General features: G+C 33.1%; 1 pseudogene; it reads right to left on the bottom strand.

Moving 5' to 3' along the window:
• Positions 1-992: 992 nt before the first annotated feature.
• Positions 993-17,846, bottom strand: LOC122040778 (annotated as a pseudogene).
• Between the last annotated feature and the right edge of the window lie 9,927 nt (positions 17,847-27,773).

Here is a 27,773-nt window from a genome sequence, read left to right as displayed (position 1 = left end):
ACTCATGCAATATTACATTCTCCAGCAATCGTAGCTTCTACCCATGTGATTGATCTGAAGGAGTCACCTGAGAGAAGGGCTCCATTAGAGTTTCGTTCTCGGGGAAAAAGATTAGCCCTACGACAATCATCCCCACCTCTTAACCTTTCTGCTCCTAGTGGGAGTTAAGGACGGATTCACGAAGTCAAGGCCAGGAGAAACGTCATCGAGAGTTTGAAGGGCAAATATCTCCAATAGACGACCTTGCAGAGGTGGCTGCTGAAGGGGGGGTTGCGAAGAAGAAGAGATTCATTAGACCCCGCCCCCCCCCCAAAGAGCCTGCTTCAGTGCCTTCATAAATAGTGACCCTCGTTCAACGGGGGAAATTCACCTTGCTTACAGAGAGGCAAATCGGGAGATGCGTTGTCAAATGTGCGAGCGAGAGCTAGGGAAAACCCCTCAAGCCACTAGCCAATCGTGTGCTTACCGTGCAACAGCAAGAACCCTGCACAAAGCATAATAATATCATAAAAGAAAAAGGAAACTTGAACCAAAATCAATTGGTATTAATAAAATATAATCTAACTATTGCAAAATAGAAAAAATTAAGAATGAGATGGTCAACCAATTATATATATATATTGAGACGGGCCGATAACTACTGATCAAATAAGATCATAAGAAGCACTAACCAATTGATAGAATATTTGGGAACAATAAGGTTGTTTCTTTGATTGTTTAACAGCAAAGCTATACAGAAAATCATATATAATATTGCTTTGACCAAATAATAACTATGTTTAAGAATAAACCTTTTTTGCAATTCCCGGCATCGCCTTTTCTCAAGCACATGCAGAAGTGCATGCTTTGCAAGCAGAAATATACCAACAACTATGAAACCAGTACAATTAATTTAATATCATCTATTGCACAAGTCCACTATTTGTGATTCCTACTCAACACACATAAAATTTATTTTTTAAAAAATATTGTAGTAAATGGAGGAAAACTCACCTAGCTCATTTCCTAAAGGTAATTAACAAATCAATATTCTTAGGGAAGATGCAAAATGGAACTTTGTCCAATCTCTGTATCCTTACTTTTCCGACATTAACTTTAGCTGCCTATTTAGAGAGACAAAAAAAACACCAAGGATATGAGAATACTACACAATTAAGAATTCATGTAAAACATCATATTATGATTATTTAAGACAGTGCAAATGTTTACTCTAGCAAAAAGAATACATCTTGATCAACAATAAACTTTCTTCTAAAAGGTAGCTAATCACAAATATCAAAGGAGTTATTTAAAAAGAAATTATCACAAACATTAAGACCCTTAGAATAGTCAAGTGTCCCCGTGTCATTTTTGTCTCAAAGATTTCACTAGCGACAGTTAACATCAATCCTATATCACCTCGAGATCTAACAACAAACACGTCCAGTACCATCATCTTTATAATTTTAATAAATATTATCAGCATATTTCATCCAAAATTATTAAAAACACTTAACAAAGAGAAGAATAGGAATATAATTATCAACTATCAAAATCGAAACTTGTGGCATTTATAGAACGACAAGATTACAAATGATTATATTAGATAATGACGAAGTTTTTTGACAGAGAATTTCATCCAATAGTTCATCTAACAATAAAATAACCACAAAAAGAAAAATAACAATCAATATTTATAGTATTGATATACCAAGAATCAAGGAACCTCTTTGCTCAACGTAAACATCATAGCATAATCTTGCACCCATGATCCAATCTCATCGTATTTTAAGAAATGTTATTCTTTCTAAAAAACAATCAAAAAAGATGTTTTCAAAAAATTTGTCGAAATGTCAATCCTGTAATATTTCACAACCAAATATAGTAAGCAAACAATATACATTGTTTCCTCAACTATGACACCTCTTAAATTGCTTTACTCACAAAGTATTATGATTTTTGAGTCGACTTTTCCACTTACAGTAACAATAAGACGAATGCAAACAGTATCTAGAAGAATGACTAAACAAGAAAGTACATATAAATAATAAAGAAAACTATCGCAATAACGGAGAACTACAAGTAATACATTATAATCATGTCACTAGAAATAAATATGTTCTAATCCCTAAGAAAAATAAAAATATCAAAAGATTTTGAAACCATCGCATTCTAAAAATTGCACATGCTTGAAATTCACCAAGTATAACAATATGAAGCTACTTCAATAGGTATGCATACCTATAAAGAAAATAGATTGTTCCGAAAATCTTACAAAACATACGTTCCATCAAGGACAAGGATTGCACGGACTGTCACCATAGTTGATAAATTATGAAAGAGCTCAAAACCTATTTTGCACCATCAATACCTAGTACTATTTATGCCAAGGTGAACTTTGGTCTTGTAATAAGATTGCACCAATTTGACCTTTATAAAATGTAATCAAGGTTTAGTTCATGGAAGTTGAGTATCTTCTAATTGGAAAAAACTAGTAACCACATACTAAAGGCAAGCTCGTATCTTGCATCACCCTATTCTTGAGTTGTGTATGAAATATTAGGTTAATGTTTCTAAAAAGTAACTTTGAACTACTCTCTTACATGGCTTCTACGAATGTGTGAACTATTATAGAATTCTTATATGCTGGTGTTCTCTCCCATACAAGTTGAGGCAAGTTACACTTTAGGTGAAGGTTTGGCGACAAGATTGCCTCGTGTAGGCAAAGATGAAAAGTCATTGAAACTCTACTAACCCATCTTCTCTCAGATTTTTCCTTTACTAAAACTACACCTTCCTATGTTGGGAATTTTAAACCCCTCCTTAGGGATTGCATTATCGTATAGAATTAGGAAAATCAAAAAGATTCAAACGATCCTAACACAGGATTGTCACATATTTACAACGAATATGCAAGAAAACTAAAGTGAAAGCATAAATTACAAAACTGTAAATACCGAACCTGAATCCAGAGACATTTTCCTCATTGTCGTTGGGAGAACCAAAAGATAATAAAGATTGTAGAGCGAGATCTCCATTGATAGTTGTTTGTCAAATTGCAAATTGTTACAAATGTTTGTCATAAACATTGTAAACTTTCTCAGAATTAGGTCTCCTACAAAGAGACTATTTTTAAAAAAATAGAAGGACATCGTGTAATAATATAGTAAAAAGAAAAATAAAATATAAGAGAACAGAGAATCATCCCACTATAGTATTATAGAACCTAAAAACTTAAACCATCAGTTCTTTAGGCAAAGGTTCATCTCGGTACTTGTTTGTTCCTTCTAGCAAATTTCATTAATCTGTATATCAATCGATATACATCTTAAAAAAAGGCGTCACAAGCTATGTTAATACTCTAGTTTTTGAATCCGACAATGGTGCTTCTGAATATTCATTTTCAATACAAAATATTAATATAGTAAGTTACTAACAAACCATCATTATGTCCCAATTTAAGTGAATAAAAAGGGGTCAATCAATAAACAATATCCAACCCAACTTTTCTCCTATCTTTCTTCTGTGTTTACAACCAGGAATATCCTATATAGAGGACCGAGCAATAAGAAAATCAAGGGTTCTGATTGAGGCACTGATAAAGAAGACAAAAGAATATGGCTACAGGTGAGCATGTCTAACCAAAACAAAAAAAATTAATTTACTAGCTTATTAGTTTGGTTTATCAAGTAGGCAATTTTATTGACTTCAGTTCAATATCGATTTACATGCAGATAAAACTGATAAAATCAAAGTAATAACAATTGTAAGAGCATAAAATATGTCATACTCAATAGTAACAAACTAACTCTAGCTATTTAATGCTAAATACCCAAGTAGCTAACCCTAATATCAGTCCCAACTAAACCTTGATCCATCCAACCCCCAATAATAGCCTTAAAGGTAACCCAAGTAATTTTAAATCTCTAATACCTTTGCAGTCTACTATTAGATATTTATTTTTCTTTGATTTTTAGTTTAGATAGAACCAAACAAAAATCAAAAGGAATATTTTAGTTTATTTTGAATCCAAAACCTTTTGGTTTCACTTTGGTTTTGGGTTGAACTTTTCAAACAAAAAAAAAAGTTTGATTTAGTTTTCCCATTAAATAAATAATCTGAACCATGCTCACCCTTAAATATGACTAAAATACCATTCAATGACAGTATCCACTAGTTCAGTTATGAATTAACTATGAAAGTTAGAGAATAGTATCATTCAAGGCATATTAGTTGCAACTTCAAAGCGAGCCTGTAAGATTATCAAGGAATAGGAATTTATGACAATGTATCATCTTCTGCAAACATATTTGATACAATAAATGGAAGGTCACTAGGCTCATAATATTAACATCTTTTTAGTCAGCACCTTGACTACAGAACCAAAATTTGCCATAAAATAAAGCACTTATTTGTTGTACCTAACTCCTATATATTGATTACACACATTTTACACCGACTGATACCACTTCAGAATTATGGCAACAGATAATTAGAACATATATAACTGAAGATTTTTCAACACTCTTACAACCAAAACTCAAATAAATTTATGTGACTTTCACTATGAACTGATATAGAAATATCTATGTAGTGTCAAAAATAAGAATTCAAAAATATCAACCTACATATCTCCATAAACCATGTAGTAAGCAGATTATTCACATTATACAATATACAAAGATGAATATAGTTGTAAAATCGGAATTTCTTACACTCCATCAAGATTGTCCTTGTATATTTGGTCAAAGATACGACAAATTTCCATAATCGAATAAAACTTGTCCTACTCAAATAAAAAACTTAATGATTTGGGGAATAAATGAATAGAGCAGCTAATATATATCTATCATATCTCCAGTCTTAATTCTATGGAAGAGACAAAGTTGACTTGTTAGTCCCAGACTAAATAATAAATATCTTTGATCCAAAAAACTATGACTACACAAAACAAAAAAAAATAGGAAAAAAAGACATGATTTAATCATTGTTGTTTAAAAACATTAAAACTATTTTATCAAAAAGGATCCCTCATCACAAAATACACGGTAATGGATAAATAAAATATCTAATATCAGCTTCTAGAAATACTCAAAAAATATTAAATGACAACCAATGTAACATACTTTTAAGTAAACCAAATTTTAAACTACGGTACATGCCCCACATATAGACAACTAATGGAAAAAAGTAGCTACTCTTTATCGAATTTTGTAACAACAATTATTATAAGAAAAGGAGACAGTTTCATGAATCAGTTAATAAATGGTGGCATACCAATGAACTTACTCCAACATTTGTAGCGAAGGGTTTTCCGAGGATTCATTTTCAATTTAAGTAATACTCTTATTTATTGAATCTCGAATACCTGGCAATCAAAATTATACGAGATTGATTGTCAGGGATTCGAGATTCAATAAATAAGAGTATTACTTAAATTGAAAGTGAATTAAATCGTCTCGGAAAATCCATCCCTGCCGATGTTAGAGTAAGTTCATTGTTATACCACCATTTACTGACTAATTCATGAAACTGTCTCCTTTTCTTATAATAATTGTTGTTACAAAATTCGATAGAGAGTAGACATTTTTTCCTTCAGTTGCCTATACGTTGGGCATGTAGCACAATTTAAAATTTGATTTACTTAAAAAGTATGTTATATTGGTTGTCATTTAATTTTTTTTTAGTATTTCTAGAAGCTGATATTAGATATTCGATTCATTCATTATCGTGTATTTTATGATGAGGGATCTTTTTTGATAAAATAATTTTAATGTTTTAAACAACAATGATTAAATCATGTCCTTTTTTCTATTTTTTTTATTTTATCTAGTCATAGTTCCTTGGATCAAAGACATTACTATTTAGTCTGAGACTAACATGCCAACCTTATCTCTTCCATAGAATTAAGGCTGGAGATATGATAAATAGATATATTAACTGCATTACTTTACCATTCATTTATTGCCCAAACCATTAAGTTTTTTTATTTGTGCAGAACAAGTTTTATTCGATTATGAAAATTTATCGTATCTTTGACCAAATATGAACATCTAGATGGAGTGTAAGAAATTCTAATTTTATAACCATATTCATCTTTGTATATTGTAATATGGATAATCTGCTTACTACATGGTTTATGGTTATGTAGGTTGATATTTTAAATTTTTGTTTTTGACATAGATGTTTCTACATCAGTTTCATAGTGAAAGTCTAGCACAAATTTATTTGAGTTTTGATTGTAAAAGTATTGAAAAAATTTCAATTCTGTGTTTTCTTCTAATTTTCTGTTGCCATAATTCTGGAGTGGTATCTGTCAATGTAAAATGTGTGTTAAGATCTAATATGTAATCAATATATAGGAGTTAGGTACAATAAATAAGTGCTTTATTTCATGGCAAATTTTGGTTCTATAATCAAAGTATTAAGATTATGTGCCTAGTGAACTTCCATCTATTGTATCAAACATGTAACTTTCATGGTTAATTCATAACTAGACTAGTGAAGGCATATTCTCTAACTTTCATGGTTAATTCATAACTAGACTAGTGGATACTGTCATTGAATGATATTTTAGTTATATTTAAGGGTGGGCATGGTTCATGTTATTTATTTGATGGGAAAACCAAATCAAACCTTTTTTTTTTTGAAAAGTTCAACCCAAAACCAAAGTGAAACCAAAAGGGTTTGGATTCAAACTAAACTAAAATATTCCTTTTGATTTTTATTTGGTTCTATCTAAATCAAAAATCAAAGAAAAATAAATTTCTAATTAGACTACAAATGTATTAGAGATTTAAAGTTAATTGGATTGCCTTTAGGCTATTAAGGTTATTGGGGGTTGGATGAATCAAGGGTTATTTGGGATTGATATTAGGGCTAGCTACTTGGGTATTAGCATTAAATAGTTAGGGTTAGTTTGTTACTATTGAAGTATGACATATTGTATGCGCGCACAACTGTTATTATTTTGATTTTATCAATTTTATCTGTATGTAAATCGATATTAAACTGAAGCCAATAAAAATGCCTAATTGATAAACCAAAATCAAACTAATAAACCAATAAATTAATTTTTTTTTTATTTATGTTAGACATGCTCACACCTAGCTATATTCGTTTGTCTTCTTTATTAGTGCCTCAATCAGGACCCTTGACTTTCTTATTGCTCAATCCTCTATATAGGAGATCCTTGGTTGTAAACATAGAAGAAAGATAGGAGAAAAGCTGGGTTGAGAAAGTTGACTCACAAATAGTCATGCAGTCAAACTACTTAAGCCGGAAATCATTTGTCAAGAGGGATATTGTTCATTGATTGACTCCTTTTCATATTCACTTAAATTGGGACATAATGATAATTTGTTGTTAACTTACTATATTAATATTTTGTATTAAAAATTGAAAATGAATATTCAGAAACAACAATGGCGGATGCAAAAAGTAAAGTATTAACATAGCTTCTGACACTTTTTAAGATATATATCAATTGATATACAGATTAATGAACTTTGCTAGAAAGAACAAACAAGTAATAAGATGAACCTTTGCTAAAGAACTGATGGTCTAAGTTTTTAGGTATTATAATACTATAGTGGGATGATTCTCTGTTATATTTTATTTTTCTTTTTTACTATATTATTACACAATATCCTTTTATTATTTTAAAAATAGTCTACTCTTTGCAGGAGATCTTTACAATGTTTATGACAAACATTTTGCAAATGTTTGCAATTTGACAAACAATTATCATGGAGATCTGGCTTTGTGGCTAATTGGTGTCGATCATCTTTAGGTTCTCCCAACGACAATGAGGAAAATGTCTCTGAATTCAGGTGCAGTATTTACAGTTTTGTAATTGGTGTCGATCATCTTTAGGTTCTCCCAACGACAATGAGGAAAATGTCTCTGAATTCAGGTGCAGTATTTACAGTTTTGTAATTTATCCATCCACTTTAGTTTTCTTACATATTCGTTGTAAATATATGACAAGGTCATGTGTTAGGATCGTTTGAATCTTTTTGATTTTCCTAATTCTATACGATAATGCAATCCCTAAGGCGGGGTTTAAAATTCCCAACATAGGAAGGTGTAGTTTTAGTAAAGGAAAAATCCGAGAGAAGATGGGTTAATAGAGTTTCAATGACTTTTCATCTTTGCCTACACGAGGCAATCCTATCGCCAAACCTACACCTAAAGTGAAACTTGCCTCAACTTGTATGGGAGAGAACACCAGCATATGCATTCTTGGCAGTAATTGATTCTTCTATTTTTTTCTTTGTTCGTGAATGTTCATTAAGTATAAATCAACATAAGAATTCTGTAATGGTTCACACATTCGTAGAAGCCATGTAAGAGAGTAATTCAAAGTTACTTTTTAAAAACATTAACCTAATATTTCATACACAACTCAAGAATAGGGTGATGTAAGATACGAGCTTGCCTTTAGTATGTGGTTACTAGTTTTATCCAATTAGCAGATACTCAACTTCCATGAACTAAACCTTGATTACATTTTACAAAGGTCAAATTGGTGCAATCTTATTACAAGACCAAAGTTCACCTTTGCATAAATAGTATTAGGTATTAATGGTGCAAAATAGATTTTGAACTCTTTCATAATTTATCAACTATGGTGACAATCCGTGTAATCCTTGTCCTTGATGGAACCTATGTTTTGTAAGATCTTTGAAACAATCTATTTTCTTTATAGGTCCATATATGTGCTCATTTTTTCGAGATATGCATACCTATTGAAGTAGCTTCATATTGTTGTTCTTGGTGAATTTCAAGCTTGTGCAATTTGTAGAGAGTGATAGTTTCGAAATCTTTTGGTATTTTTATTTTTCTTAGAGAGTAGAACATTTTTATTTCTGGTGACATGATTAAAATGTATTACTTGTAATTCTCTGTTATTGCGATAGTTTTCTTTGTTATTTAAATGTACTTTCTTGTTTATCCATTCTTCTAAATACTGCTTGCAAGGTAATTCCTCTTATTGTTACTATAAGTGGAAAAGTCGACTCAGAAACCGCAATACTCTATGAGTAAAGCAGTTTAAGAGGTGTCACAGTTGAGGAAATAGTATATATTGTTTACTTTCTATATTTGGTTATTTAATATTATAGGATTGACATTTCGACAAATTGTTTGAAAACATCTTTTTTTATTGTTTTTCAGGCAGAACACCTTTCTTAAAATACGATGAGATTGGATTCTGGGTGCAAGATTATGCTCTGATGTTTACGTTGAGCAAAGAGGTTCCTCGATTCTTGGTATAGCAATACTACAAATATTGATTGTTATTTTTCTTTTTGTGGTTATGTTATTGCTAGATGAACTAATGGATGAAATTCTCTGTCAAAAAACTTTGTCATTATCTAATATAATCACTAGAAAATTCTTATCGTTCTATAAATGCAACAAGTTTCAATTTTGATATTTGATAACAATATTCCTATTCTTCTCTTTGTTAAGTGTTTTCAATAATTTCGGGTGAATATGCTGATTAATATTTATTAAAATTATAAGAATGATGGGACTGGACGTGTTTGTTGTTGGAGCTCAAGGTGCTACTGGATTAGTGTTAATTGTCGCTAGTGAAGTCTTTGAGGCAAAAATAGCACAGAGGACACTTGACTATTCGCAAGGTCTTAAGATTTGTGATAATTTCTTTTTGAAAGTCTCACAGCTGCACAGATTCTTTTTATGTTGAAACCATGTAGGTTTTATTGTAGATGCTTGAAGGAAATTGAAAAAATTCTTTTTACTGGAACTGCATTAACTGTTGTTGGCGAGGTAAATAATTCCTTTGATATTTGTGATTAGCTGCCTTTTAGAAGAATTTTTTTTTTTGATCAAGAGGGCATTATTTTTGCTAGAGTAAGTATTTGCACGGTCTTATAAATAATCATAATATGGTGTTTTACATGGATTCTTAATTGTGTAATATTCTCATACTCTTGGTATTTTTTATCTCTCTAAATAGACGGCTAAAGATGATGCTGGAAAAGTAAGGATACAGAGACCGAACAAAGGTCCATTTTACATCTTCCCTAAGAATATTAATCTGTCAATTACAACTTTTGGGAAATGGGCTAGGTGAGTTTTGTTCCATTCACCTTTTAAAAAAACAAATTGTTTGTGTGTTGAGTAGGAATCACTAATAGCGAACCTGTGCAATAGATGGTATCAAATTGCTTCTACTGGATTCACAGTTGTTGGCATATTTCTACTTACAAAGCATGCACTTCAGCATGTGCTTGAGAAAAGGCGATGCTGGGAATTACAGAAAAGGTTTATTCTTAAACATAGTTATTATTTGGTCAAAGCGATATAATATATGATTTTTTGTATAGCTTTCTTGTTAAACAGTTAAAGAAACAATCTTATTGTTCCCAAATATACTATCATTTGATTAGCACTTCTTATGATCTTATTTGATCAGCAGTTACCTACCAGTCTCAATATATATATAATTAGTCAACAATCTTATTCTTAATTTTCTTATTTTGTAATAGTTAGACTATATTTTATTAATGTCAACTGATTTTGGTTCAAGTTTCCTTTTTCTTTTATGGTATTATTATGCTTGGTGCAGGGTTCTTGCTGTTGCACGACAAGCATACGATTAGCTAGTGGCTTGAGGGGTTTTCCCTAGCTCTCGCTCCCGCATTTGACAACGCATCTCCTAAGTTGTCTCTATGAGGACAAGGTGAATTTTCCCCACCAAAGGAGGGTCACTCTTTCTGAAAGAAGGCGCTGAAGCAGGCTCTTTAGGCGGTCTAACGGATCTCTTCTTCTTCATAGTTCCCCCTACAGCACCCACTAAAGGAGGGCCCAATGACGTTTCTCCTGGGCCTTGGCTTCGTGAATCCGTCCTTGACTCCCACTAGGGGCAGAAAAGTTAAAAAGGGATGATTATCATAAGGCTAACCTTTTTCTCCGAGAGCGAAACTCTGATGGAGCCCTTCCCTTATGTGACTCCGTCAGATCAGTCACAAGGGTAGAAGCTGCGATTGCCGGAGAATATAACATCGCATGAGTGGTGGTATCGGCGGTCGACTCAGACCCTTCACTATTAACGATGTCGAACACCAAAGAAGGAAGAGAAACTAGCGCCTAATGAGACACCCCAGCTCTATCCATTGGCAGGAGTAGGTTACTAGTGGAAGTCACCTCCCAGTTCAGTTTCTCATTGATGGAAGCGCCATACAAAGTTTGCTTTACATGAAAATCTCACCCAAGCGGTCGACCAGCGGCATATTTTTTTAGGCTCAACCCGACCAAATTAAGCAACACCTCATTCTCCACCCAGAGGGTAGCGTTGAACATCAGGTCCTTCAGAATGAAGGTCGTCTCCAAGTACACTGGCTTCGATTTGTAGTCTCTCAGATTAGGTTGATCGTGGAGTTCGTCGAGCTAGGGAGTAGGCCAAGTATAGGGTTTAGGCAATTTAATGAAAAACAATTGATCTTTCCATGCTTTGTAGAGGTTGAACAGTCACAAAAAAATTTACATTTATTCCTAAAAGTAAAATAAAAGGAGAATGTTATACATACGGCAGATGATGGATGCGCCGCAAATCATACGGTAGGAGTTGGATTGCAATTGAGATCAGGAGATACGGAAATAATGAGCTAAATCTTATATGAAGGGGAGGGGAAACCTTAAGCCGTCTATCAACTAACCATAGAAGAAAGTAGTAAAACCGAGAGGACTATTAGGTCGATGATCTCGTCGTGGATTCCTAATCTCATGGTCTAACGGAATAGCGTAAAGCACCCGTAATTTGGGTCTTGCAGCCATAGGGAGAATCGACCGTTGAGTCTCATACCACCTGACGGAGGATCTACCAGGAGTCATAGTTGCAGAGGAAAAAAGAAGGAAGCGAAAGAGCATAGAAAAGGAGGGGGAAAAATTCAATTGAAAGAGTCACAACTTACAAATCTTTGCAGGGACAGAAGGCACAAAAGATGGAGAAAGGAGAAGAGCGTAAGAACACAAGAGTGAAAGGCAGTGAAAATAGTTAGGAGAAGAAGACTCTGATGGTGGTATCACACTGTTTCTCTAAGCTGTCAATTATAGGGATCTTCTCCCTACCATCCGATGTGTGCCAGACAAAAATAGTCACCATCAAATCGCCACCATTAAAAGCTTTGGCAAGGATGACTTACGAGGTGACTTTTCATTCTCCGTGGTATTCCAAGATAACCATTGGATCTAGAAGTAAAAAAAGGGAGTCACCTTACCCTCACCGTTAGATTAAAATTGACGTTAAAAACATTGCCAGCACACGCCCCTGCATTTAAGGCGGTTCGGTGTGCTCGCGGCCCAAAGCGGAGAGCACCTACAGCTTATTAAATGTCTTACCACATTAAACCAAGTATTTGATAACGTACATTAAATACCGCACCTTTTCGTTCCTTTTGTAGCCAAGACCCCACGTAACATTCGGAGTAGAAACGAGGCATTACAAAATTAATTGACGATAGTGTGTTACTCCTCAGCATAACACAATAAATAAAAGAAAAAAAAAATTATAAAAATATAGAGTTCATGGAGTAATTGACTATCACAAGACAAAAGTACTGTCCTACCTAGAGTATTCAAAAAAAACAAGAAAGCATGAAGTTTACTTATCCACGTTAAAGGGTAGATACAAAGTCCTACAAGAAGTAGGTAGGAGTATAATGGAAATCAATCCTTTATTGATACGATAGAATCCAGCGTTGGCACAAGTTCCATTGAAAGAGGTTCACAAAAGAAATCACTATTTTTATGATAAAATCTGATGTAAACCCAACAGAACCATCGGATTAATGTTTTCTAAGTCTTTTTCAACAAGTACGAATTCTTGATCAGACTAGATCATGAAATTCGGCTTATCGAGACGATTTTAATTGGGTAAGTTGTGCCCATCTGGTTTAAGCAGGGTTGTCGATGATATGTCATAGACTAATTTAAAGTAATCTCAGACAAGCACTATACGTAATTCAGAGTGTCAAAGATTCAAAACTATTTTCATGAAATTTATCTGATATATCTCATTATCTTAGTAACCAATGATTGTACTAATTCAGGATGGTATGTACCTGAACGGATACTATGCATGCTATTGACTACTTGATCTGTGAAAAAAATTAGTAAATCATCTAATGGTGTGAGAGGTAGCAGCAATGGTATGCAGTGATTCATTAGGTAGCAATATAAGAGATCTCTTTCCAAATGAACATAAATATAAGTAATGATTTGGTCTGGTTGTGCCTTTCTAATATTCAATTTTTCTAGGTTTGAGGCACACAACACTATCGTTTTCTAGCACGTAAATTACATGCCTAAGTTGTGAAAGAGGAATAGTAAAGAGATAAAAAAATATGTCAATAAGACAAATGCTTGAAATTCCATTTGTGCCTCTATGTTAATCAGAATTCCAGAGACTGTGCTATTTTTCGCAGAGTTAAGAAATTCGTCCAGGTTCATAAACTTGCCCTCATTTTTCACAGTAGGATTTCTTGTCATGCTAGACTCATATAATGGGCTTGTTAATTTCGCTAAAGAAAAATAACAAAAACGGGAGATTAGTGTAACTACAATATTTCCATAAGGCTATTTACATCATCAAAAGCAAAAAAAAATCCTTCTGATTTGAGGAGTTCTAGAAAAAGTTAGATAGTTATCAAGAATGAATTATGGAAATTTTTATCAAAAACTTAATTTAAGAGATAAATCAACAGTTATTTCAACTTTAGCACAGAGAAATAGCTATTTAATTATAGCACTTTACTGATACTATGATATCATATCTTATATAGAGCTCAATGGAGATGCAAAACAAAACACAGCTTCATGATGATGACTAACATTATAATATCATGTGATTATCCCTTTAAGACTAAAGTACATCAGGAACCAAAGATGACAAAAATGAAGAAAGTTTCTTACGTTTCAAGCTTTGGATGTCGCTCCATGACAGATCAAATGAGAAGATTCCGTTGCTCTTTTGTATCTCAGGAACCAATGTTGCTTGTGGCATAAAGGTTTTTACTGCTGTTGTGTGACCCATAATATCTGCTGATCCTAAACAAAAGGCTACTCCATCTTTTGACATCTGGACTGAGCAATCTATTACATCTGCTCCATCTTCGACTGCCTGTTGATAAGCGAGATCAGTGGATCCAGCATAGATTCCACTCGCACCATTGTGTGTGATAACCAATGCTCGATCTACATCAGGATTGTGAAAAGTGTATGGGCATTAGAGACAAACAAAAAAATTTTAAGCACAAAAAGCAGTGTGTTCATTGAAGTAAAATTTATTTACCTTTTCCAGGGTGAGTACTCTTGTTGTTGTGTGCCAAGAAAGCTGCATCAGACAAAAAGGATAAATAATAAGAAATTTACATCAATAAAACAAACTTTAGGACAACATTATTGTTAAGGCTTTGTTTATTAGGGCATTTAGTTAAATATTTATGCTAAAACAGTATTATGCTTGAGGAAAAGTAAGTTATCAATTAAAGATAATGATTTCATGTATTCTATCAAATGTAGCATCCTACTCTTCATTTAATTTTGTAGCACTAAGCATTCTTTTCTTGACGCCATAATTTATAGTTTCAAGAAGCCTTATCACACTAAGAAATCCAGATAAATGATGACTCTTTTCTTTTAGTTCCATGGAAACATATTCTGGATAATGGCATTAAAGATAAAAAAAAATTGGAAGATGAGTAATATATTCTTACATATAGCTTCTGATGTCGTCGAAGAGAAATCTATAAGCACTCCATCTACTGAGAAGTTTGAATTGTCAATAAACTGCAAATATTCAACTGTTGGATCAAAACTATAGTTGTAACTCCCAGGACTGTCATTGGAAAAATCAGATGCATAAACTTCAAGGCCAAGAACATGAGCATCAGTCACAAAAGAAGTATGGGGCTGCAGATATTGATCTTCATTAACCGGCCATATGTAACTCTTAGGAACAAGGATTCCAGAATCAAATGACTTGATGGTAGAAAGATCAGTGAGAAGAGCCCTATAAGTTCATTTGTGGAAGGTTCAACACCATCCACATTTAAGGATTGGAAAATGAGCTTTGTCTTGGCCCTTCTGAGCATCCTGTTCATACTTTTTAGGAATCCTACTTCTGGATATGATATAAAATCAATAACTATTTGCTACGAAACTGAAGTAATGTAGTCCACAACATCTAGATTGTGATCCTTGAAAAATGTATTGGACTACAAGTTGAAAGACATCATAAAGTTAATTAGTATCTCAGGTATCAAATTTCTAGATAGTTGTGGAATATCAAGTTCATAGAAATAGATGGGACATCTTAGTGATAACTCCTTAATATAAATTTCTAAAGATTCATTTTACCATACTTTTAAGCTCAAGTATTTCACCGAATAAAAGATAGATGTAGAAACATGAGATGAAATAAAGATATTTTTGCAAAGAACATCATAAAGATGAAATAACTAAAATTTTGAACCTCTTACATGAACATTTATCCAAAATTGAGAAGGGTGAAGCCCAATAACATCTTGCACCATGGATATTGGCAGACATGCATCAAATATGCTTGGTCGAGCAAAGACACTTTGAATCACTTTAAACATAAAAAGGAAAAGTTTAGATGACTTATTATATTGATACGAAACAAGGAATTAGTCATTATCTGAAATTTTTACACTTCCTATGGTAAAAAAAAAATCACTATCAATGTCAATGCATCTTGTTTTCAAGATTATAACTATGAAGAATCTTTTTCATCATTAAAAAGAATAGTAGAAGCTTCTATCTATGCATGTACAAAAATGCAACAGCTAAGAGTAGATGTGCAAACCAAAAATGGTGCTATTGTACACTCTGTGCATCCAAACTTGGCCTTTCTTTCAATAGATGTGCATTAGAGTCATACATCAATATACAAATAATAAACCATGTGGCAATAACCATAAAAGGAATAATTCTCAATACATGGTTAATTTATGTATGCTTGACTAGATACTGATGCTCAATAAGGAGGCATAGTAGGTCGAGGATGACTTAAAACCATTAAACAATAGTTGATGATTTCACTCATAACTCAATACATTGATTGTTTCCAAACAAGAATCCTCACCGGTCAAGAACACCTTATGCCATTCATGGATAGAAATACTTTGCAAAAAATTTAAACTCACTACAAAACCAATGCAAACAACAAGTAATCAATTAAGGAACCTTTTAATAACCTACATGATTAGTAAAATGGAAAGTTTCTTTCTTTTTAGTATATAATCAATGTTATATATGACAGATATTCATCAATAAACTTCAACATGGGAAAGTGTCATTTACTAAATAAAAGAGAAACGTTATGAGAAGATACCTAATCAAAATAATCTATGGAATTTGCAATTCATTAAATCTTGGTTGTCACTCCTGGTTAAATCTTAAACTGACTGCAAAAAAAAGTTAACACAACATAATAGTAAACATAAAAAAAGCTACACTCACATGAGACATTGTTATATAATTGATCTGAAGTGAATCTACAGAAAACCATCCTTGAATTGTTTTCCATTGACAGGATAAGTTTTTTGCCCTTCCGGGAAGACAGATGAAATAGTTGTTGAATTATCAAATCTATAATCTGACTGACAGATTCCCGCTCCATCTTTTGTTAATTGAAGGTCACAATATAAAACTATATTTTTTACACTATTTGCCGGTGCAAATTGGTAAACATATTGGCCATACTCTGGGAAAACTCCAGAGAAACCTCCAGGTGCTATAACTAAGGGAGCATTACCTGCAAAATGGATGCAAAGGTAAATAGATACTATGATAAGTCACATAAATTATACAATGGCAGCTTGCAAAGTGAAATTTAGCAATTTCCATATTAGTTAGATCGTCATTTAGAATACAGAATTGCTCTTGAGTAACCTTGTAACGAATATCCATTAGTAACATATGATACTATTAGCAAATTACAACAAAGGTAATAAAAAGATGTATTAGGCAAAGAAAAGCTATGGAAAAAAATTCGATCATCTTTGATAGCGGTATCATCTAATTATGCAGGCAAATTGCTGTGCCCCTTGAGGAATTTCTTAGGGATTATTTCTCATCTATATGGAACAAAATCTCTACTTTCCAACCACTCAAATTCAAGAGTATATATATATTTTTTTTAATGATTTTGATCAAGCATAATATCAAGCAGTATAATAGAAAACCAAAATTTTGAAATGAAAACTTAGGGTTCAACTTGTAAAAGAAATCAACTAAACTCGTACAAAGAGGAAACAACATAAATTTAATGCCTTTGATGGAAGAAAGTTCGTTTTTTCCCTTAATTCTTGTACAATACGTCCATCGAGCATAATATCACACATCCTCAGAGCATAATACTGATAACAAAACTCTTAATCATACCACTCAAGGTCTGCCATTGTGTAGAAGGATTTGCAGCTGTAGCTCGATGAAGAAGTGCGACAAAAAGACACATTTAACAGCATTCCACAATCCCAAAGATAAATCCTGCAAACTTCAAAACCAAAATGATTTTTTTATTTAAAAAAGAAAAAGAAAAAAGAATCCCCTTTCAATAAGGTTCCGATTGATGGTTTCCTGGTCGCAGGAAACCTAATAATCACTCATTCGTCAATCTCTGGAGACAGTATAAAAAATACAAGGAAAAGTAACGAAGGAGCTTAAATCTCTCACAATGCTAACCCTTTTAATGGAGAAGCGCTCGTCGTAACCTCCATTCCGGCACACGCTTGGCATCCTCATTGCTAGAGTGAACGAGAGGAAACAAAGCTTAGTTTGCTCCAGCTTAAAATAAATTGATATTTATTGGAGTATATTGCCTTTATTCCCGAGGCTACTGCTGAAGCCTGCACTGTTGCCGAGGCTATCGGTGAGTGTTGCTGAGACAACGGCTACTGCTGAGACAACGGTTACTGCCGAGACTCCTTGGGGGTGGAGATTACAGCTGGGTTATTGATGGCTGTGCTTAAACGTTGGTTCCTCTACTACTGCCCTCACCTCACACATGCAAGTGGGTGGGATCCACCTGCATGTCTGTGGGGTCCACCTTTTTTGTGAGGGGTGAGGGCAGTGCCGGTAAGGATAAGATCGAATTAATCCTGATTGTGGACCCTCACCATCTGCTGGCAACATTAAAAGGACATCTATGCCCCTTGAAATTTCAAAAAAAAAATTATGACATATAAACGGTATAGACGCCTCATCCAAATAAATTATCTAACGGAGGATATGTAAAGGCCAAGCAACAATGCGCTCATTTAAAGGTTTGTTAAGCACTAAATTAATTAGAAATTAAATGACTGATACCGCTCTTAGTGGTTTAATTTAATTACCACCAACCAAATTAAGCTGAAGACATTTTTCACAATATATCTAGTAAAGGACTCTTTATACACTATATTTATCATGCAAAAAACATAAAAGCATTCAATGCATAAATAATTTATTAAATAATTGATATATATGAGCATCTGTTTTGATCCTGTCTGAAATCTGTGAAGATAACCGCTGGCTCCAATGAATGACGCTCCAGGATGAAGAAGACCTTCGAGAGATCCAACAGAAACTCCTAGTCCTCGATCCTACGTACAGCAAGACAAACCAACAAAGCATTAATGGCCTAAGACCGAAGTGAGGATCCCTGGTTAGGCCCTCCAACGCTCAAGTTAGTTTCTCTCCAAAGGTGGAAGAAGAAGAAGAAGAAGAAGAAGAAGAAGAAGAAGAAGAAGAACTGAAGTGAAACAGCGTTTAGATGCTAGAACTTGCATACCCACCAACAGAGTGTTGGTGCGGTTAGCACTAACGATTTAACCCAGTTTTTGATGAATGACAAATAGGTTAAGTTAAGTTTGTCGTTATCTAATGCTTTGATCGAGTATGCAGGCTAAGTCCAGACAGGTCGACGGGCTGACCGGATGTCTGGCACGAAGTCCAAGCGGGTCGACGGGCTGACCAGACGCTTGGCGAGAAGTCCAGCTAGGTCGACGGGCTGACCAGATAGTTGACGCAAAGTATGAGCGGGTCGACGGGCTGACCGGACGCTTGGCACGAAGTCCAGCTAAGTCGACGGGCTGACCGGATAGCTGGCACAAAGTCCAGACGGGTCGAAGGGCTGACCGAACGTCTGGCAGATAAGTAAAGGTAAGTCACTGGAGGAGAGTGACTGTGAGGACGCATCCCAGTTAAGGGACAGTAGGCATCGGTCCAGTTTAGTTCCATTTTGGATCCTTAAATTGAGACCCTGACTAGGTTCTGGTCTCGGGAAGACAGGACCTAACTCATAAATCTATATAAAATGTCTATCATATATTTTTTCTAACTCTATTTTGTAGATACAAATGTAGAGCTTCAAATTTTGCACGCGTAGCAACTGACAGAGCTTGATTCCGAGTTCGGAGTCAAAAGTTATGACCTTCGGAAGATGACTGTGTCAAACAAGTAGTTGGAGACGACTCGGATCAGCCAGATTTGAACTCTCCTCATCTGATCCGAATTTTTGGGATCTAATAAGCTCTGGAGACCCCTCCAAAGGGCTATAAAAGGAAGGGGTGAGCATGCTTCAAAGACACATCTCTCAGAACGAAGAATCTGCTTCCTTGTGCTCCTGCTGCGCTGCGATCTCCGACAAGCTTTTCCTTTCTGTTCTAAGTCTTTTTATTGTCGATAATTTTTCCTTATTAGCAATATTGTACTTAACTTGTAATCTATATTTCGAATTGCTAGTGAATTGCCCAACGAAAGTACTCACGGAGTACGGGCCTTCGAGTAGGAGTCGTCACAGGCTCCGAACGAAGTAAATCCACTGTGTTCAATTTTTTTATTCCGCTGCGTTTATACTCGTTGTTTTTCGAATCGATATTCACCGCCCCTCTATCGACGCTTCACGATCCAACAAGTGGTATTAGAGCCGGTACCGCTCTGATTTGGTGCAACCACCAATCACACAAGGGGGTGATTTTTCTTATTTTTTTTAGGCTTTCAATTTTTTTTTATAATTCCAAACTGGTACTCTTACCTTTTGGAAATATTTTTCGTTGTAATTAATCTAAATTGGTGCAACATCAATTTAGCTCGTTTTCTATTATTTCTATTTCCTTCCGCACTACTAATCCAAGACCAAGTCTTGGCACCACTTTTTAGTTTTCTATCTTCAGCATTCAATGACTCTTCTTGAAGGACGGAACCCTCACGAACCACCACTATACGATCAAGATTTCAACTACTGGAAGCGATTAATGGAATGCTTCTTAGGAAGCCTAGATTTCGATAATGTGCTAATATTGAGAAAACCTTCTCAGGACTCGGAACTAAACAAAAATGTAAGTAAAATTATTTGTGGTGTTTTACCTAACAATGTTTTATGCAGACTAGAAAAGTACAAGAATGCATATGAGCTTTGGACCCAGTTGATCAAACTTCACGAGGAGCCGTTGGAGTTAGAGGATCAAGAAAAAATTGAATTCGGACTCGAGTCAGATTCAATCGAAAAGCCTACTGAATTAGGGGATGCGGTTAAGGTGAGTAATATTTACCAAAATACCCCTACTAATAGTAGTTTAAAGAATATACATGTTAATTTGGATATTTCTGAAAATATCTGTAAAAATAGTGTAGCTGACAATACTTGCAAAAATATCCCTAGGATATTTTCTGATAAAATAAATCTAATTAATTTAGAAAATTCAAAAAATCTGAAAATAATTAATAACCCTAAAAATTCAAATTTAAATCTAAATAAATCTGAAAGTTCAAATAATAATGATGATAAGGTCAATATTAATCTAAACACAATTAATAAATTGTTTAATAATCTAGACAGTATCAATCTAGAAAATCCTATCCAAACCCAAGATAATTTAATTAACACAAATATAAATTTTAAAGATAAGACTAATTTAATAAATTCCACTAATTATATCAACTTAAAAGATAAAGAAAATATAAGGATAAAATCAAACACTATGATAAAATCAAAAATAAATTTAACAAACTTCAAATTAAATGTTAAAGATAACATATTAAACAATGATAAACCTTTAAAGAAATATAATTTAAACAATTTGATTAATTCAAACTCAAAAATTAATAAAAACTCAATTATTAACGATAATCTATTAAATAAAGACAATTCAATTAACTTAATAAAATTAAAATTGAAAGAAAATTCAAATATTAAATGCACTCTCTTAAAGAAGGATAATTTAACTAATTTAATTAATTCAAAATTAAAAACTTAAATCTAAATTATAAATTAAACATTAAGACTAAATTGTATTAAAAAAAATCATAAAATCAATAATTTAGAGGGAGGCTCCAGAATAGTTGGCACCTCCAAAACTAACCTACCCGATAGGATAACCCTAACCAACCTACCCGATAGGGTAATTATGACTAGTTAAAAAGGGTTCAAGTTTAACTTGAAAAATGGTACTGGTGAAATTTTGGATGATAGTACGTTAGGGAAGCTTAGTCTATGCATGTCTAGGAAGATATAGCTTTGACCTGGTACATTTGGCTAAGTGGAATTGACCGAAGCTACCCTTTATGGATCCTAACCAGTTAGACCAAGGTTTTGTACTAAGTCCAGTGGATAGGACTATTTGGAAAACCTCGAAGGCATGGTTACTTTAATGATGTCCAAGTGACACACCATAGCCCAGAAGTTTATCCAAATAACGCCTATTTGTTGAACTCAAAGTTAAACCTCAATCTAACACAAGTTAAAAACATACCCTAAAATTGAACCTAATTCATCTCACAAAATTATAGGATTCTCTGATTGAAAACATAGATCGGGTAGAGCCGTCAATTTGGGTTAGGCCCGTCGGATTGGTCCGCCCTGCCAAATAATTTAAGTGGATTGGGTTGAAAATTTATCAACCCATCATCTGGCGGGCCTAAATGGGTCAGCCCGCGCGGGTCGCGGGTCCGGGCGGGCCAACCCGTGGCGGGCTCGGGTTGGCCCGTGGGCTGGATAAAAAAAAGCAAGCAATATTTAAAAATTAAAACTAGATATCCAGCGGTTGAGATTTCAACCATTACTGTAGCTACAGTGAACATAAAGCTAAAGAACTAAAATCCTAAACCCTATTTCTCACCGACACCGCTTTGAGATCGATTCGAGCCTTCGACTGTTAGAGAGACTTCATCGAATCGCCACCGCCTACCTCCACAGCTCTATCACCACCGCCTACCTCCACAGCTCCACTGTCGTCTCACGTCTGTCGTCGGCTCGCCACCTACCTCCACAGCTCCACTGTCGTCTCACGTCTGTCGCCGGCTCGCCGCCTACCTCCACAACTTCACTTGCAAAGTCGTAGCCGCAGGCGCACACGCTGCAACCTGCAAGCACCTGCCGTTGAATCGCCGCCTACCTCGTGCTAGCACAGTCGCAAGCATCACTCATCAGCGCCCGCCTCCCCGTGGGCCATGTCTGTGGTCCGTGCCTCCGTGGAGTAGAACGAGTGACATTTCGCCTCGTGCGCGTCTGTGTCAACATCTCCCCGTAGCCGCGTGAGAGTGCAGAGAGCAGAGTGCTTAAAGAAGGTAGTCTGATTTCAAATTTTCAATAGACGATAAGCTTGAATCCAAGTTCGGCAATCTCCGACTCTCCAAGCTCTTGTTTGAGACTTTGAGGTAAGATTTTTTAGCTTCCTTTCCTAATTTCTTTCTATTTGCCAGTAATCTGCAGTCCCTATTATGGTATTCTCTAATGTTTTAGCATTTGTTGATTGTTCTTCTGCAATAGCAATACTAGATCTCTCTTTTGATACACAACATATCTGGTGTGTTGATAACATTTCTTTTGTTCTGATGTTCTACATTTGTTGATTGTTTTAACATTATCTGGTGTATTGATAACATTTCTTTTGTTCTGTTGTTCTGCATTTGCTGATTGTTTAAACATTTCTTTTGATTGATTTGTTCTTTAGACTGTAGTCCAGAGGGCTAACACAAAAATGAATTTATGCTATTCTGCTATTGACATTTAGAGTTTTGTTTGATTGGTTTTATTAGAAACTAAATTTATTTATTGTATTTCAGATTGATTTTGTAATGGACTCTACTTCTCAAAAGCAAACTGTTATTTTAGATTATGAATTGGAAAGTGCTAAGCATGACAAGGGGTCAATTAAAAGGTCCAAAGAAACTTCTGATATTTAGGTGTATTTTAAGAAAATCAAAGGGGTTAATAGTATAGATAAAGCTGAATGTATTGGATGTAAAAAACAGTACAAGTGTGGGGGTAAACAATATGGAACTTCTATGTTGTGGCGTCATCTTAAAACTTGTGACAAATTAAAGTTTAATGATGTAGGACAAATGGTTCTTGATCAAGATGGGAAGATGAGATCTAAGAAAATAAATCAAAAGCTTTCACGTGAGTTACTGGCTTGTGCAATCATCAGACATGATTTACCATTTTCATTTGTTGAGTATGATGGTATTAGAACTTGGATGAAGTACATAAATCCTGATGTTGCTTGCATTTTTAGAAATACTCTTGTTTCTGATATTAACCGAATATATTTGAAGGAGAAAGAAAAACTCAAGTATGTTTTGACTACTATTCAGAATAGAGTTTGTTTAACTTCATATTTGTGGACAGCGTGCACTAGTGAGGGTTATATTTGTTTGACTGTCCATTTTGTTGATAATGACTGGAAATTGAATAGTAAAATACTTAGTTTTTCTCATATGCCCCCTCCACACTCAGGAGTTGAATTAGCTGCAAAATTGTTTGAATATTTGAAGGAATGGGGAATTGAGAAAAAGGTTTTCTCTTTGACATTAGATAATGCATCTAGTAACGATAACATGCAAGTTCATTTGAAAGAGGAACTCTCTTTGCATGATAGTTTATTATGTGACAGTGAATTTTTTCATGTTAGTTGTTCTGCTCATATATTGAATCTCATTGTCCAAGAAGGTTTGAAAGTGGCTACTGTGGCTTTGAATAAAATTAGAGAGTCGGTCAAGTATGTTAAAGGTTCAGAGACTAGGATGAAGAAATTTGGAGAGTGTGTACAAGCAGTTGGTAACATTGATACTAGTATTGGCTTGCGATTGGATGTGTCTACTCGTTGGAACTCAACATATTTAATGTTGGATAGTGCCATCAAATATAAAAAAGCTTTTGCTTCTCTTCAATTCAATGACAAGAATTATAAATATTGTCCTTCAAGTGAAGAGTGGAAAAGAGGAGAGAAAATATGTGAGTTCCTTGAGCCATTTTATGACACTACTAATTTAATCTCTGGTTCTTCTTATCCTACATCAAATTTATTTTTTATGCAAGTCTGGAAAATTGAAGTTTTGTTAAAGGAAAACTTATCGAATGAAGATGAGGTGATAAGTTGTATGTGTAAAAAAATGATGGAGAAGTTTGACAAGTATTGGACTCAATATAGCATGGTGCTTGCATTTGGAGCTATTCTTGACCCACGAATAAAGCTTTCGATGTTGGAGTTTTTTTATTCAAAGGTTGAAAGTGATGCTCTTAAATGCCAAAAGAAGATGATCTTGTGAAGACAAAATTGTATAAGCTTTTTGACCAGTATTCTAATACAAACAATACAAGTTCTTCACAATCACAATCTTCTACCACACATACACTTTCACAAAGTGTAGGAGGAGTTAAGGGAAAGAACAAAAGAATCTTTGATGGAAGTACTCTAATATTTTTTTTCCTTGTATTCTCTGATTGATTTGTAATTTTTTTCACTACTATTTCAATTAATGTAGGAAATGATGGCATATGAGAGCCAAGCAATTACAAGTGATGGAAAATCTCAATTGGATATCTATTTGGAGGAGCCAAAACTTGAATTTGCTTATTATCAAGATTTGGATATTTTGGAACATTGGAAGAATCAAAAGCATTGATATCCAACCCTTGCACTAATGGCATGTGATGTTTTAGCTATTCCTATAACTACTGTTGCATCAGAATCAGCTTTTTCCATTGGTGCTCGTGTACTTACCAAGTATAGAAGTTGCACCCTTCATGAAAAAGTGCAAGCACTTATTTGCACTCGCAATTGGTTACATGGTTATACTATTGGTAATTTTATTTATTTTAGTTATGTTTTTAACTTAGTTGATATACTATTTTATTATTATTTTATTTTTTAATTATCTTCATCCTTGTATATTTTATATGCAGATAAAGATAATGAAGATAATGCAAGTATCAAAACAACATTCTCTAAGCAAGAATCAAATACTCTAGAAGAGGATATCAATGAAGAGAAAGGAGGATCAGAAGAAATTGATGTGGATGATGTTATTGATAAAATTTAAAAAATATTGTGTTAGAGTTATTGAATTTTTCGTTTCAGTTTTATTTTATGTTTTGGCAGTATTGTGGACTTGCTTATTGCTGTGGTCTGTGGACCTGCGGACTGTGACTGTGGTGTAGTAGTGCTTACTTGCTGAGTTGCTGTAAATCAGTAAATGTAATGCTGTTATGTTTTGGCAGTATGTTGACTTGCTGATTGCTGATTTGCTGTGGTCTGTGGACTGTGGACAGTGGACCTGCGGACTGTGGCTGTGGTGGAGTAGTGCTTACTTGCTGAGTTGCTGAAAATGTAATGCTGTTATGTTTTTGCAGTATTGTTGACTTGCTGATTGTTGTGGTTTGTGGACCTGCGGACTGTGGTTGTGGTGTAGTAGTGCTTAGTTGTTGTAAATGTAATGTTGTTGTGTAATCTCTTTAAGTGGTATCTCTTAGTTAGTTAATTATTTTATGTTGTAGATTTGTAGTTTTGTAAGTTGTAGACCATAGTTGGAAATTAGAATCTAGATTTTGGAATTCTGGTCTTTTGGATTGAAATTTGGAGCCTGCATTAGAATTTAGAATTTGTAGTCTACACCATGGAATATGAAAATATAAAATAAGTAACCACTGTAGTTTTGTATTTTAGTCTGATGGATTTGGATTTTGGAGTCTTCAAATAGCCACTGCAGTTTTGTAATGAAGTAAATAGTGCTGGATGAGAATAATTATCACTTATCAGTGATGATTTTTCATATTGATTAATTTATTTTTTTATTATTTTTATTTTTTACAGGCCCGTGGGTTGGCCCGCCTAACCCGCAGCCCGCCTTGAATTGGGTTGGGTTGAAGATTTTGTAGTCTGCCGGGATGGTGGGTCGGCCCGCCCCGCCCCGCCAAATGTTGGATTTTTGGTGGGTTGGCCCGCCCCGCCACGGGTTGGCCCGTTTGACGACTCTAAGATCGGGTGAGATGACTAAGCACCTAAATGAAATTAATTAAATTGATTAAATTAAAGTAAATTAAATTAAATTAACATTTTAAAATTAAAATTAAAATTCTTTTTAACTTAAAAATTTTACATTAAAATTAATTTAACTTAAAAATTTTACTTTAATTTTTTTAACTTAAAAATTTATTTTAAAAATTAAACTTAAATCTTTTTTAACTTAAAAACTCTTTTAAAAATTCTTTTAAAAAACTATTTTGAAAATTCTTTAAAAACTATTTTGAAAATTCTTTAAAAAAAACTATTTTGAAAATTCTTTAAAAAAACTATTTTAAAAATTCTTTTAAAAAAATTTTGAAAATTCTTTAAAAACTATTTTAAAAACTCTTTAAAAAAACTATTTTCAAAATTCTTTAAAAAACTATTTTAAAAATTCTTTAAAAACTATTTTGAAAATTATTTAAAAAACTATTTTAAAATTTTTTTAAAAACTATTTTAAAAATTTTTTTAAAAACTATTTTGAAAATACTTTAAAAACTCTTTAAAAACGATTTTAAAAATTCTTTAAAAATTTATTTTAAAAATTATATTAAAAATTCTTTAATAAATTATTTTAAGAATTATTTAAAAAAAACTATTTTAAAAATTCTATAAAAACTTTTAAAAATTCTTTTAAAAACTTTTTAAAAAAATCATTTTGCATTTTAAAAATTATTTTAAAAATTATGTTAAAAACTTTAAAAAAAAGCATTTTAAAAAATCTTTTAAAAATTTATTTTTAAAAAAAATCTTTTAAAAACTTTTAAAAAATCATTTAAATTTTTTTTAAAAAAATTATTTTAAAAACTTTAAAAAATCATTTTAGAAATAATTTAATAAACTTAAAAAAAAATCATTTTAAAAATTCTTTTAAAAATTCTTTTAAAAACTTTAAAAAATCATTTTAAAAATTCTTTTAAAAACTTTTTAAAATCATTTTAAAAAATTCTTTTAAATATTATTTTTCACTTTAATAAAATTTTGTTAACTTTTAAAAAACAATAATAATAATAATAATAAATTTATTTTGATAGATTATTTTCTCTTTAAAAATTATTATTTAGACTTTAAATTTATTTTTATTCTTAAACATTATTTTAATCTTAAAATTATATTTAAACTTAATTTAACTTAACTGAAAATTAAAACTTAATATTGAAATTACAATTAAAAATTTTAACTTAAACTTAAAATTAATCTTAAACTTAAATTAACCACTAATATTAATTTAAATCTAAAATCAAAACTGAATCAAACGTATGTTAATTGTCATGAAACATATTATAAAAATCATTTTAAATCCCTTTTAAATACCGTTTTAGAAATCCCATTAGAAATCCCTTTAAAATAATAATAATAATAATAAATAAATAAATAAATAAATAATAATAACAATAATAATAATAACAATAATAATCTTCTAAATTCATTTAAAACTTATACACCTATCTTAAAAACTTAAATTCCATTAACTT

The sequence above is a fragment of the Zingiber officinale genome, chromosome 2A, assembly GCF_018446385.1.
Source record: "Zingiber officinale cultivar Zhangliang chromosome 2A, Zo_v1.1, whole genome shotgun sequence".
NCBI lineage: Eukaryota > Viridiplantae > Streptophyta > Magnoliopsida > Zingiberales > Zingiberaceae > Zingiber > Zingiber officinale.
The sequence above is the reverse complement of the archived record's forward strand: the minus strand, read 5'-3'. Positions and strand labels throughout refer to the sequence as shown.